The sequence below is a fragment of the Ranitomeya variabilis genome, chromosome 5, assembly GCF_051348905.1.
Source record: "Ranitomeya variabilis isolate aRanVar5 chromosome 5, aRanVar5.hap1, whole genome shotgun sequence".
NCBI classification, from domain to species: domain Eukaryota; kingdom Metazoa; phylum Chordata; class Amphibia; order Anura; family Dendrobatidae; genus Ranitomeya; species Ranitomeya variabilis.
In genome coordinates this window covers 396878962-396892071 of record NC_135236.1, presented here as the reverse complement: position 1 = coordinate 396892071, position 13110 = coordinate 396878962, and the positions used below count along the sequence as shown (strand labels likewise).

The following is a 13110-nucleotide window of genomic DNA, read 5'->3' as shown; positions in this document are numbered from 1 at the left end:
TATTACTATTTGTTTTAATTATGTTTGATTTTTCATGGTTTTAGGATTATTTAAACATAGAAATATTTGTGCTATTCAGCTTTGCAGTCACATAAAAAATGTTCCCTTGGTTTCAAATTGCAGCCGCCATCATTTATGGAAATGATTGGTCTCTTCTGCATTGGTATTCATCTATGCAATCATTACAGCACAGACTGAGCATAGCAGATTCGATCCACGTCATGTGACTGTCTGTGAGTGGCCTCTGCGCCATGTTTCATGCAGGTTACTCGCCTCTCTGCAATGCACAAAACCCTAAATCTGCAACATGTCATGAAATACACCTTGTTATCCTGTATAGAGAGTAGAACTGAATGAAATATGCCCATGATGCAATGCTGTAACATCATTTACATATTGCCTATGTACTGGAGGTTTAAAAATGACTGAATAACAAACAAATGGGTAGACAAGGTAGTACAGTGATATATATATATATATACTGTATATATATATATATATATATATATATATATATATATATATATATACTGTATGTATACACTGCAGGCTATGTCTGTGCTTATTGGCAGTGCACCTGTCATTATTTAGACTGAAAGCACAAATGGCTGCAGTTACAGAACTAACAGCAATAATTGGTCACATTGTATGGTGTTCTCACAAAGGGAAAGATACCAAGATACATACTCAGGGTGGTACCTGAGAGAACTAGGAGGACGTGTCATGATACATTTAATTAGCAGCAATAATAAAGGTTTAATTATACTAGTGATACAGTTCGCATTATTCAAGCAATAGGTAGAATACTGGGCAACCGACTAGCGATTCACGCTCAGCAGTTGGTATTTGGTAGCGTTCATACAAACAATATAGTTTGGTCCAAACATGTGCAGTTTTATTGCTTTCATAAAACTCTAAGGGATTAAAAACGAAAACAGAATCTTCTGGGCATCAAGGTGTAACAGCTAATAAGCAGTTAATTTAACAGGCACATAAATGTCAATGTGGGTTCACCCGAACAAATTACAATCCTTTCTCCTGCAGCAAACGCTGCACACAGAAGAGGTATGGTCCTACCAATCTTGGCATCCCCTTCAGCTTAAGCTCCAGCAGCTTTCAGTGCCAAACACAAGTGTTCAACACCATGTACAGTTCACTCTGAACAGGCTGCAGATTCCACACATCACCCTGCAGCTCCAACACATAGACTGCTCAGTTTTCTTATTACCTGACCCATGCAGTCTCTATTCAGAGAAAGACTCTGGCTTGTCTCCCAGCTACAGCTCACATTTTTGCTGGTCACTCCCCAGTTTCATCACACTCAGACCAAGAGACCCTAGACAAACATATGCCCTGGTTCTTAGTCAAAGCTAGCCAGTTGTATCTAATTAAGACATGCAGTGCTAGGATTGACTTTGCTACAATATATATAGTGTACTCAATACATGACCATGTGAACCTAAAGATGCTCCACAAGGTCCACAGTAGGGGCTCATCAATAATCTTCACAAACAAACAAGGGGACAGAAAAAGAATCTGAGTCCCACAAAGAACTTTCCTACAGAGTATGGAGTTTGCATAATGGCATGGATCTGCACCAGTAGCAGGTTCACTTGTCAAATCCCCACTGCGCTATGTACCTTTTTTAAATGTAATTTTAATAGCATTGCTGAAAAGATGATGACTAGAACATAAAAAATATGGAGATTTTTTAAATTCCTATCTTTTCCCACAGGAGAGATAAATATCTTGGTACCGTGTTAGCCAATAGATAGAAAAATATTTAGAATTGAGAGTCCTCAGTGGTTGATACCTTTTAATGGCTAACTGAAAAGATGGTAACAAATTGCAAGCTTTCCAGACTACTCAGGTCTCAGAATTTGCTTTAGTCTATGCCTGATGAAGAGACCTGAGTAGTCTGGAAAGCTTGCAATTTGTTACCATCTTTTCAGTTAGCCATTAAAAGGTATCAACCACTGAGGACTCTCAATTCTAAATATTTTTCTATCTTTTCCCAGAAGTTTTGGATCACTTTTATTTAAATGTCAAAATCCACTCATTATTTGTTTGAAAGCAGGACTATTTTAGGCCTGATACCAGGAAGGGAATGACAGGGCTGTGAAAACAATGCAGAACATTTCTGCTCCAAACCTAAATGTAGTTACTATTATCACTGTACTTATTTTTTCTCTTATGTCAGCTGGTCGCTGTTCTTGGTTAGGGAGTACTTGGCTTTGCCTTTTCCCAAGTGAAACAAATCTACATTACAATACTAAAAAAGTGAACAAATTGAGATTAGTAAAATAAAGATGTTAAGTAACCGTTCAACTTATAACACAGCAACTTGCACAAGATCTAATATAAATTATAGGTTGAAAATTAGATAATTTTATATATTTATGATCTATTTCATGACTAAGAATTGAAAATGTCACTTTGTGAACTATTTTTATTTAACCTTAGCTTACTTTGCATCTAATATAACAAATGTTAAATGTTTAGGATGACTTCTGCTCCATAAGTAAAAGTTTAATTATCTCTAGCGTGTAATTTACTAATTAAAATCAGCAAAGCAGACAGATGATAATAGCAAAATATCAGTACAAGTAATGTACCGCCCCTTTAGACTAAATTTTTGAAATTAGATATTGAATTAACAGTAAGCAATAACAAGATCCATTTATCTCCACAAGGCAAAGAACTACATCATGAACTTTAATGCCTTTTTCTCGGTATAGCTAATTTAAAATACTTACACCTCTCTCTTTATTTAATTGCTTATGTTCTTAAAAAACACATTTACTATATGCTTGGTAATGTCTTTTAAACTTTAAAATTGAATTCAGGATTAATTACATAAATACTTTTAGATTAAAATATCTTTTTATTACTTTTTATTATTTCTTAGACTCTAGTGTGTGCAACTAGAGGAAATTGCGTACAACTGGATTATCTTCTGAAAGAATATCCTGTTTTCCCCTTCTTGATCAGGCCAATTTTTTCAATTCTGGAATGCGTCAATGAATTATAGTGATACTGAGATTGTTTTTTTGTGACATATTGCACTTCTTGACAGTGATAAATTTAGGTTGATATTTTTTGCGTTTGTCAAAATATAATTTTGGCCAAAATTTTACAATATTAAAACTTTTAATTTTACACTCTTAAACGAAATAGTTTAATAAGTGATGCTGATGTACAGTAGACATGTGGTAAATGTTATTTTAAACACATTTTTTGTTAGGGAGTTAGAAGTGTTAAAAGCTTATCAGCAATTTCTCATTTTTCCAGCAAAGTTGACAAAACCATTTTTTTAGAGACCTCATCACATTTAAAGTGACTTTAAGGGGTCTACAGTGGATACGGAAAGTATTCAGACCCCTTTAAATTTTTCACTCTTATTTTCATTGGAGCCATTTGGTACATTCAAAAAAGTTCATTTTTTTTCTCATTAATGTACACTTTTGCACCCCATCTTGACTGAAAAAAACCCTAAAATGTAGAAATTTTGCAAATGTATTAAAAAAGAAAAACTAAAATATCACATGGTCATAAGTATTCAGGCCCTTTACTCAGTATTCAGTAGAAGCACCTTTTTGAGCTAGTATGAGTCTAATTGGGAATGATGCAACAAGTTTTTCACACCTGGATTTGGGGATCCTCTGCCATTCTTCCTTGCAGATTCTCTTCAGTTCCATCAAGTTGGATGGTAAACATTGGTGGACAGCCATTTTCAGGTCTCTCCAGAGATGCTCAATTGGGTTTAGGTCAGGCCTCTGGCTGGGCCAGTCAAGATTGGTCAGAGTTGTTCTGAAGCCACTCCTTTGTTATTTTAGCAGTGTGCTTAGGGTCGTTGCCTTGTTGGAAGGTGAACCTTCTGCCAAGTCTGAGGTCCAGAGCACTTTGGAAGAGGTTTTCATCCAGGATATCTCCTTTCTTGACCACATTCATGTTTCCTTCAATGGCAACCAGTTGTCTTGTCCCTGTAGCAGAAAAACACCCCCATAGCATGATGCTGCCACCACCATGTTTCACTGTTGGGATTGTATTGGGCAGGTGATGAGCAGTGCCTGGTTTTCTCCACACATAGCGCTTAGAATTATCACCAAAAAGGTCAATCTTCGTCTCATCAGACTAGGTAATCTTATTTCTCATAGTCTGGGAGTCCTTCATGTGTTTTATAGCAAACTCTATGCGGGCTTTCAGATGTCTTGCACTGAGGAGAGGCTTCCATTAGGGCACTCTGCCATAAAGGCCTGACTGGTGGAGGGCTGCAGTGATAGTTGACTTTGCGGTACTTTCTCTCATCTCCCTACTGCATCTCTAGAGCTCTGCCACAGTGATCTTGGGGTTCTTCTTTACCTTCCTCTTCTCCCACGATTGCTCAGTTTGGCTGGATGGCCAGGTATAGGAAGACTTCTGGTGGCCTCAAACTTCTTCCATTTATGGATTATGGAGGCCACTGTGCTCTTAGGAACCTTGAGTACAGCAGAAATTCTTTTGTTACCTTTTCCAGATCTGTGCCTTGCCACGATTCTGTTTCTGAGCTCCTTGACCAGTTCCTTTGACCTCATGATTCTCATTTGGTCTGACATGCACTGTGAGCTGTGAGGTCTTATATAGACAGGTGTGTGCCTTTCCAAATCAAGTCCTATCAGTTTAATTACACACAGCTGGACCCCAATGAAGGAGTAGAACTATCTAAAGGAGGATGACAAGGTAATGGACAGCATGTGACTTAAATATGAGTGTCTCAGCAAAGGGTCTGAATACTTATGACCATGTGATATTTCAGTTTTTTGAACTGGCCCCCAGACTAGTGGAGAAGTACAAGGCTCAAATAGCCAGCTGGAGGTCATGGTATTTGTATGTGCCACAGCCACAGCCACACACATTCACCAAAAAGGCGGCCACATAGGATCAAGGGGACCAGGAGGATGTCGCCAGAAAGAATCTGAGGCTGCTGGCTCAGGACACTGTGTGTGAAGGTGCAGGGCAGGAGAGGTGGGAGCCAGCGCAGTGAGATGGCCAGAGAAGGAACATAAGAAGGGGGTTCTGGTAAAGTGCACCCCAAACTACCTGAGAGCTGGCTGGGCCACTGACCCAGAGGACACAGCACCCCGGCTGGGGAATGTCATCTGGAAACAGTGAGTAAAGTGTGGAACTGCACCCTGCTGTGTCCTCAGAATTATTTCCTGTGTCATTTGCCCTGCACTACAACATTCACCATCATTGACTTTAACTGTTTAATTGCCCTGGAGCCTAGCTCTACCCGTGGAGAGCTGTAACAACTCTGCGGCGTCACCAACTGCCCCAGTGGATCTGAACTGCAACGTCAGCCAACTTTTTATTGCTGAACATCACGAACAAACCCCCTATAAACTTAATTCCCCTTTAATTTTACTTTTATTGGAAACTCAGAGCCACGGACTGGGTAATTGCTGCTGTGATCACCCCCTTAAGAGCTGCCGGACCCGGCCGGAGTACCCCATGGCCCTAGCAGGTGCTCCACTAGGCTAAGTAAATGAAACAGTACAATTTTTTCCACTAAAATGTTGTGTTGGCCCAATCTTTGTAATTTTCAAAAGGGATAATAAAAGAAAACAAACAGTATAATTTGTTGAATATTGTATAATTTTGTATAATTTGTATGAATTTTCTTCTGAGTACAACAATTCCCCATAAGTAGTCTACAACTATTTTTAAAACACAGTTCAAAGCCCAGAATGGAAGGAGCGCCATATTGGAGTCCAGGTTTAGCTGTTATGGTTTGTGTGTGCCTTATCACATTGCCAGAGCCTCTGAGGTCCCAGAAGTGCAGAACTCTATTAGGTTGCCCCATTTTACAAACTAAATGTCTTGATTAATTCATCTATGGGTGCAGTGATCATGTTGACACCACAGGTGTGTCACCGAATTTTATACCATTGGGCGGTGAAGAAAAAATAATTACATTTTCACAAAAACAAATTGCTTTAGCCCTATATTTTAACATTTTTACAAGGGGAGAGGAGTAAAAATTACCCCAAAATTTGTTACACAAATTCAGCTAAACATGGAAATACCCCAAGTGTCCCTGTACGGTACTGCTCAGGAGGGAAGGAGTGCTATTAGGCTCAAAATTTTCATACAAATTTTGCAGACTCCATATACAGTACAGAGCCCTTAATGTTATAAGAGCAGAATTCCCCAAGTGACGTCACTTTGAAAATTGCACCCCTCTAGCAAATTATCTACAGGTGTGGTAACAATTTTGACTCCATGCATGTTTTCCAGAAGAAGCAACATTAGCTGCTTAATGACAATTGCAAATCTGCCAGTATAGTGCCCATATCTTGCTTCTGGAAACACGCACCCTGTAAATTAAGAGGACTCTCATTGCTACATAAATGCCAAACAAGTAGACAGTACATGTGGTTTAGGCAAATTGTGGGTCTCAGAAGGTAGAGTGGCATTTGCATTACTAAGTGCAGAATTTTCTGGATTTTATTTTTTATTGGGGGGGTGGGGTGGAGGGAGTCCATTAACAGATGACAGACCTGAGTAGGGACTTATTTTTTTTGTGGATTCAGTTGAAGCTTTTATTGGGAACATTTTCCAAAACATTTTGGCTCACATTTACCTTGTGCTCTACGCTGACCACTTATGTCGGGGTTTCCATGTAAATCTCCAAATGATGTGATTCAAATTAAACCTCCGAGGGATTCATTCACTATAATGAGGCAGGCGAGTTACTCTGGACTTCCTCTGGGCTCTGTTCAGTGATGTCCATCTTTTGAGAAGTGCAGAAAACTGTGGTTGACCGTGCTTTTAAGCATGCCTAATCCCTTAGTGACCAGGCAAATTGTTTAAAATCTGACCAGCGTCACTTTACATACAATTAACTCTGCAATGCTTCAACATATCCCATTGATTTTGAGATTGTTTTTTTCAGGATACATCATATTTTATGATAATGGTAAATTTATTTTGTCATGTGTTGCATTTATTTATAAAAATATCAGAAATTTGTCAAAAATTTTAAAAAAATTGCAATTTGCAAATTTTGAATAATTATCGCTTTAATTCAGATATTCAAAAATAAAGACAAAACAAAGACAAAAACATTAATAAATAACATTTCCCTAATTTCTGCTTTACATTAGCACCATTTGTAAAATGTTGTTTTACTTTGTTAGCATTTTAGAAGGTTTAAAAATTTAGCAGTAATTTTTCAATTACATTTACAAAACTTATTTTTATACAGATCTGTTCAGTTTTGAAGTGACTTTGGACCCCCCCCAAAAGTGATACCATTTTGAAAACTGCCCCCTTCATGTATTCAAAATTTCTTTGGGTAGTTCATTAACCCTTCAGGTGCTTTTCAGGAATTAATGCAAAGTGACATGGCAAAATGAAACAGTTTATTTTTACTGCTTATTTTTTGATGGCTACTGAACAGGCCGCTATAGCCGTTATTTGGCAATTAACTGCAATGGCAAACATCAGGGTTCCAATGGGGTTAAAGAGGAAGCCCCCACACTAGCCAACTAGATGCTGTAGTTACTATTAACAGCAGCATTCAAGGGGTTAAACGACCATATTCGGTGCCAACACTAATTATGGCTGATGCAGCAACTTGTCAGCTATAGTGTACAGCTGACAGATGCTGGATTGTCACCTGACGGGGGATGCTAGTCTCTTATATCGCAGGTCAATAAAAGATGTATTGGTAGTAATTAAGGGGTTAAAAAGACGTACACTGCTGGATCATAGGCCAGACAGAGTCCACAGTGCCTCCATCTGCCTTATTCTAGGGAAACTTCTGCTGGAGGTTCTGTCTGAATCACATATTTCTGAGATTTACACAGAAACTTTGGTGTATGAGCTCAGCGTAGAGCACAGGATAAATCAAGCTTTTCTGTGATGTTTGGGAGACAAAATGAACAAATCAACAACAAGTCAAGAACTGTTGTTTTTTATTTTTATGCCGTTCCTCATGCAGTGAAAGAGATAAGAAAAGTTTATTCCTCGGTCGCTGCGATTACAGTGATACCAAAATTATTTTGTTTTATGGATACTATCACACTAAAAAGCACTTTTTCTATATATAAAAAAAAGTTTTGCATCTGCATGTTTTGAAAGCTATAATTGTTCTATATTTCTACCAACACAGTCATGTGAGTGCTTGTTTTTTGCAGGACAAATTGAAGTTTTTATTGGTACCATTGTCGGGCACATTTTTTTTATCGCAATCTATTCAGTTTTTTGGAAGGTAGAATGAACGAAAACCAGCAATTCGGGATTTTTTTAAAGGTTTTTCTTAAGGCTGTTCACCATGTGGCAAAAGTGATAAGACAGTTTTATTATTCAGGTCACTACTATTACAGTGATACCACAGTTATATTAATCATCAAAATAAATATATTTAATGTTTTGCTTCTTTTACACAATAAAAACTATTTTATAGAAAAAAGAATTGGTTTTGCATAGCTATATTCCGAGAGCAATAACTTTTTTATTTCTCCGCTGATGGAGCTGTGTCGTGGCTTGTTATTTGTGGGACAAAATGATGTTTTCAGTGATGCTATTCATATTTAAATTTGCTTTTTTCTCATGTTTTATTTAATTTTTTGCTCGTTCCGGATGCCGTGGTACCAAATATGTGTACTTTTTATGCTTATTTTTGTTTTTACATAAATATACGTACTTACAGGTTTAATATTTTTTCATATTTTAATTTTGTGACTTTTTTAAAATAGTTTAAAAAAGTTAACTTTTTTCTTTTTTGTACTTTTTTTACTTGGTCCCTTTGTGGGACGACAACTTTTATTTCTCTGATTGCTGGCTACATGCATTGCAATGTGAAGTGTCAGTTTCACACTGAGAAAACACCTAGTAGGACACCGTAGCTGGCAGACCTGAAGGTTATCATTTGACCACTGGCTGCCATGACAACCCTCAGTGTTTAATATTAATTAAAAACTGACTTTTCCATTATCAGTATTGTAAAGAAATTGAAAAGAAACAGAAACTATTGTATGAAGAACAAATCTTATGAAAAAGTAAAGCCTCATTCAGACATTTACAAAAGTGGAAAAAAAGACGAATTTTCATCAATGTGGCGGATCAGTTTTTCATCAGTTATTGAAGAAAATGATTTTTCTCAAGTTTCACCTAGCAAAAAGTCGGTGAAAAACAGACAGTACTAAGATACAAAGAGGATGCCATCAGTGTACTGTCACAGTTTTTCACAAACTCAGTGATTAGAATGGGAAAGTTTTACCCATGACTAGGATAAAAAAAAATGTTTGCGGACACTGCAGAAAAAAAACACTTACACGTGAATAGCCCTACAGACCATTATCGGTAGTTGTTCAAACCATGAAAAATTTAGCTACAACATGTCAAGTATGAGGAACATAGATATTTGAATGAGACCTTAAAGGGAACCTGTCACCCCCAAAATCGCTGGTGAGGTAAGCTCACCAGCATCAGGGGCTTATCTACAGCATTCTGTAATGCTGAAGATAAGCCCCCGATGTTACCTGAAAGAGGAGAAAAAGAGGTTAGATTATACTCACCCAGGGGCGGTCCCGCTGCGGTCCGGTCGGATGGGTGTCTCCGGTCCGCTCCGGCGCCTCCCATCTTCATTTCATGACGTCCTCTTCGGGTCTTAACGCCGCGGCCCCGGCGCAGGCGTACTTTGTCTGCCCTGTTGAGGGCAGAGCAAAGTACTGCAGTGCGCAGGCGCTGGAAAGGTCAGAGAGGCCCGGCGCCTGCGCACTGCAGTACTTTGCTCTGCCCTCAACAGGGCAGACAAAGTACGCCTGCGCCGGAGCCGCGGCGTAAAGACCTGAAGAGGACGTCATGGAATGAAGATGGGAGGCGCTGGAGCGGACCGGAGACACCCATCCGACCAAACCACACCGGGACCTCCCCTGGGTGAGTATAATCTAACGTCTTTTTCTCCTCTTTCAGGTAACATCGGGGGCTTATCTACAGCAATACAGAATGCTGTAGATAAGCCCCTGATGCCGGTGAGCTTACCTCACCAGCCATTTTGGGGGTGACAGGTTCCCTTTAATATTTTTAGTTATGATAATTTCAACCTAAAAAGGAGTTTTCATTTAGAAAAGTAATTTCTAAGTTAATATATGGAACCCTTAAATATATTAGCCAGAAGCAGGGGACATCAACATACAGCATTTCTTATTCTAGACACAGTTCATGTTTGCACATTATACGGACAGCTCATGATTTAATGGAAACTATGTAATGCGATTTATCTTCTGTGCAAGAATTGAACACTAATTGCTGAATTCCACTACGGTTTACAACTGGACACTTACAGGTGTATCTCACAAAATTAGAATATCATCAAAAAGTTAATTTATTTCAGTTCTTCAATACAAAAAGTGAAACTTGTGTATTATATAGAGTCATTACAAACAGAGTGATCTATTTCAAGTGTTTATTTTTGTTAATGTTGAGGATTATGGCTTACAGCTGATGAAAACCCAAAAGCCATTATCTCAGTAAATTAGAATACTTTATAACACCAGCTTGAAAAAATGATTTTAAAATCCGAAATGTTGGCCTACTGAAATGTATGATCAGTAAATGCACTCAGTACTTGGTCGAGGCTTCTTTTGCATCAATTACTGCATCAATGCGGCGTGGCATGTAGAGGGATCAGTGTGTGGCACTGCTGAAGTGTTATGGAAGCCCAGGTTGCTTTGATAGCAGCTTTCAGGTCCTCTGCATTGTCGAGTCTGGTGTCTCTCACCTTCCTCTTGACAATACCCCACAGATTCTCTATGGGGTTAAGGTCAGACGAGTTTGCTGGCCAATCAAGCACAGTGATACTGTTGTTTTTTTTAAACCAGGTATTGGTACTTTTGGCAGTGTGGACAGGTGCCAAGCCCTGCTGGAGAATTACATTTCCATCCTCAAAAAGCTTGTCGGCAGAGGGAAGCATAAAGTGCACTAAAATTTTCATGGTAGACGGCTGTGCTGACTTTGGTCTTGATAAAACACAATGGACCTACACCAGCAGATGACATGGCTCCCCAAACCATCACTGATTGTGGAAACTTCACACTAGACCTTGGAAATCAGGGTCCCAGAGTGTAGAGACAGACAATCCAAGCTTCTTGAGGTGTAGTGTGAAGTTTCCACAATCAGTGATGGTTTGGGGAGCTATGTTACCTGCTGGTAAAGGTATGCTGTGTTCTGTGTTTTATAAATAAATAAATATATATATATATATATATATATATATATATATATATATATACATATTAGCTATTGAACCCGTTCTACGCCCGGGTGGCGAGCATTTATATTGGTATATGGTCTCCATCCTGGTATGTGCTGCTCCCATCTTGCTCTCCCATCCTGTCATGTGCTGCTCCATCCTGCGCCCCCATCCTGTCATGTGCTGCTCCATCCTGCGCCCCCCATCCTGTCATGTGCTGCTCCATCCTGCGCCCCCATCCTATCATGTGCTGCTCCATCCTGCGTCCCCATCCTGTCATGTGCTCCCATCCTGCGCCCCCATCCTGTCATGTGCTGCTCCCACCTGCACCCCTACCCTGTCATGTGTGCGCCCCCATTCTGTCATGTGCTGCTCCCATCCTGCGCCCCCATCCTGTCATGTGCTGCTCCATCCTGCGCCCCCATCCTGTCATATGCTGCTCCATCCTACACCCCCATCCTGTCATGTGCTGCTCCCATCCTGTGCCCCCATCCTGTCATATGCTCCCATCCTACGTCCCATCCTGTCATGTGCTCCCATGCTGCACCCCCATCCTGTCATGTGTGCGCCCCCATTCTGTCATGTGCTGCTCCCATCATGCGCAATCATTCTGTCATGTGCTGCTCCCATCCTGTGCCCCCATTCTATCATGTGCTGCTCCCATCCTGCGCCCCCATTCTGTTGGAATGTGCTGCACCCATTCTGCCTGTTCCTGTTTCCATTCTGCCATATGTTGCTCCCATCTTTCTCTCTCCGGCTCTGCTGCCCGAGTGTGGCTGTGCAGAGTGTGGGCGGCTGTGCTGAGTGCGGGCGGCTGTGCTGAGTGCGGGCGGCTGTGCGTGGCTGTGCTGAGTGTGGGCAGCTGTGCTTGGCTGTGCTGAGTGCGGGCGGCTGTGCGTGGCTGTGCTGAGTGCGGGCGGCTGTGCGTGGCTGTGCTGAGTGCGGGCGGCTGTGCGTGGCTGTGCTGAGTGCCTGCGACTGTGCGTGGCTGTGGTGAGTGCGGACGACTGTGCATGGCTCTGGTGAGTGCGGACGGCTGTGCGTGGCTGTGGTGAGTGCGGACGGCTGTGCGTGGCTGTGGTGAGTGCGGACGGCTGTGCGTGGCTGTGGTGAGTGCGGACGGCTGTGCGTGGCTGTGGTGAGTGCGGGCGGCTGTGCTGGGCGCCGAGTGCTGGGGGCCTGAGCAGGCGGGGACACCGGCGCGCTGTGGGGGTCAGGTGCCGGAGTCGCCGCTAGCTTAGGCCCCCGACACTTGCTATATTCACCTGTCCCGGCGTTCCACCGATGCGCGCTGCTCCGTCCTCCACATCCTCTGGCTGTGACTGTTCAGTCAGAGGGTGGAGCGCATTAAGGGCGTCATCGCGCCCTCTGAACTGAACGTCACAGGCAGAGGATGGAGCAGCGCACATCGGTGGAACGCCGGGACAGGTAAATATTGCATACTCACCCTCCTGGCTCGTCCCTGCTTCTCTGTTGGAGATCGCGGTGTGCGTTCAGTGCTTATGCATACCGCGATCTCCTGGGAGCGTCACTCTGTGGGGTCCAGACTGCGCCGGCGCTTGCGAAGCGCAGTCTATAAAGGCTTCGGACAGAGTGACGCTCCCAGCATTATATTATAGATATGTCTGACAAAAATTAAGAGACCACCACATCAAAACCCTGTCATGGGCAGCCCAAACTCCAGACCTGAACCCCATTGAAAACCTCTGGAATGGTAATCAAGAGGATGATGGATAGTCACAAGCCATTAAACAAAGAAGAACTGCTTACATTTTTGCCCAAGAAGCAGTGTGAAAGACTGGTGGAAAGCATGCCAAGACACATGAAAGCTGTGATTAAAGGGCCACTGTCACCCCCTCCAGCCGTTATAA

The 13110-nt window shown here is 41.4% G+C and overlaps 1 protein-coding gene across 1 annotated transcript in view; it reads right to left on the bottom strand.

Annotated features, from left to right (window-relative positions):
* IMMP2L (inner mitochondrial membrane peptidase subunit 2) overlaps window positions 1-13110 on the bottom strand; it is a 2004242-nt gene that overhangs the window by 1299709 nt on the left and 691423 nt on the right. The gene's annotated exons all lie outside the window — the stretch shown is intronic.